This window comes from Triticum dicoccoides, unplaced genomic scaffold (genome assembly GCF_002162155.2).
Source record: "Triticum dicoccoides isolate Atlit2015 ecotype Zavitan unplaced genomic scaffold, WEW_v2.0 scaffold109603, whole genome shotgun sequence".
NCBI classification, from domain to species: domain Eukaryota; kingdom Viridiplantae; phylum Streptophyta; class Magnoliopsida; order Poales; family Poaceae; genus Triticum; species Triticum dicoccoides.
Genome location: NW_021175635.1, coordinates 1 through 1,854, shown reverse-complemented (window position 1 = coordinate 1,854; position 1,854 = coordinate 1). Strand labels below are relative to the sequence as shown.

Sequence of the window (1,854 nt, the reverse complement as noted above, 5' to 3'; positions counted from 1 at the left end):
TTCTTGTTCTGATTTCCTTGCTGTCAAACTCATCATCTTTGAGACATCATTTATTTTGTTTGGACATCTCCCAGACCTCAAGATAATTACAATGCGTTCTCCGTTCTTAAAACTGAATGTGTGACCTCTCAGCATTTGAGACTAGTGACGACTGTGGTGAGCAGCCTTCCTTTGATCCACATCCTCTCCTCTATCTCCTCTATCAGACCAGATCCCATTTAATTTATTTTTCTGTTTGACTTGGCGCAGCAGCAGGTGCCTGACTCCATGGACAACCAGGACCTGAGTTGATGAGGATGACATCGTCGATTCCGATCCAGACCGCCACACATGGAGGTCGGTCTGTTTTTTTCGCTGCTCTGCTCTAGCCTGCCTGCCTAGTTTCTATTCTGCTTGGTTGTGAAACCAAACTAGGAGTAGCAACATTCTGCTAGATTCTGTGACTAGAGCATGATAAATAGTAGCCCTCATTTAAACCTGGATCTAGCTGGTTTTTCTTTGCCAATCTATGCAAATAATCTGCTACTTGATTCGAGGTTGCCAGGATTAGCTCGGTTTCTGTACAAACCCAGGCACATGTTAACTGCACCAACACTACTAGTTAAGTAACATACCTGACCTAAATAAGCCCGGTCATGTAGAAAACCTGGGAAAATCAAACAGAATTTAGCTATTTATTACCAGTACGACCAACTATTTGCATGGGTGTGCCTGTGTTAGCTACTAAGCACCAAGTGTAATGTTTAACATAATAATCACCCAAATTTGTCTATTGCTACATCAAGATAGTAAATCTATGAGCAAATTGTATGTCAGTCTGTTAGCTTGCTTGCTACCAAGTACTCTCTGTTCGTTTTCGCCTGAACTCGCTTGCTTGCTAGATTTTCTTATATAAAAAAACTTGTTTCTCTGCAGAGAGTAGAGGATAGATCCTGGATTTGCTTGCTAGAGCGCATCTATCACAATAATTGATTAGGTGTGAGAAAAACTGAAACTTTCTTCATGGTTATTGCTTCTCTCTCTGTTTCTTTACTTACGGTTTGATTTGTGATTACTAGAAGGCACCAGGTGAAACAACCACAAGCAGGGGATGGAAGGTCGCAGATGGAGAAGAAACCCCAAGCAAATTGGGAGGCCCTGATGCCAAGTAACAAAAGGGTAATCTTCTAACCTCACCTTCTTATACAGATTCAAGTTGTTAGATAACTACTATGCATTTCTGTCGTATATATGGAGCATCAGATGTGAAATTGCTTTGACGGAATTGAAACAAAAGCTGTACCTATAATATATCTTTAAATCCTCAAGAGGAAAGTTGTGAAAATTGCATTGATGGAATTGTAACAAAAGCTGAATCTTTAATATATCTTGAAATCCTCAAGAGGAAAGCGTAATTATCTCTGTTTGTGTAGTACAACGTTATCTCTGTTTGGACAAAAGGATTAATCAAAATGGTGCCTTTCACTTCTATTGCTAATTAAAATGCCTCAATTTTCTGTATACATCTTCCTTTGCCTTTAATTTCCCTCTCATGTTTGATTTGAAATTCAACTAATAAGGCTTTTGTGTCTGTCAGTGCCAGTCCTGCACCCTTGGCCGTCCCTGACGAGCCCACTATTACTAATGGTGGATGGCGTGCCTCTCAATGGACGGTTGCTTCTCATGGGGTGGATTCGTCTCCTCCCCCCTCCTAGCGGCTGGTGAACTTCAACCCCCCGCCCCCTCCCCACCCCCGCCCCCTCTCTTCTGGAACATGCACGACTCTCATTTGTATGCACATGATACACATCACTTCACTGTTGGTTTGTCTATTTGGTCGTTCAAACTGTATGTGCATGCCCAGAATTAAATCTG

At 41.7% G+C, this 1,854-nt stretch overlaps 1 long non-coding RNA gene across 1 annotated transcript; it reads left to right on the top strand.

The window, feature by feature from the left end:
- Positions 1–215: 215 nt before the first annotated feature.
- Positions 216–1,700, top strand: LOC119342928. Its single transcript, XR_005165808.1, has 3 exons — positions 216–336; positions 1,059–1,158; positions 1,577–1,700. It is a non-coding gene; the product is annotated as an uncharacterized LOC119342928 (long non-coding RNA).
- Positions 1,701–1,854: the final 154 nt, after the last annotated feature.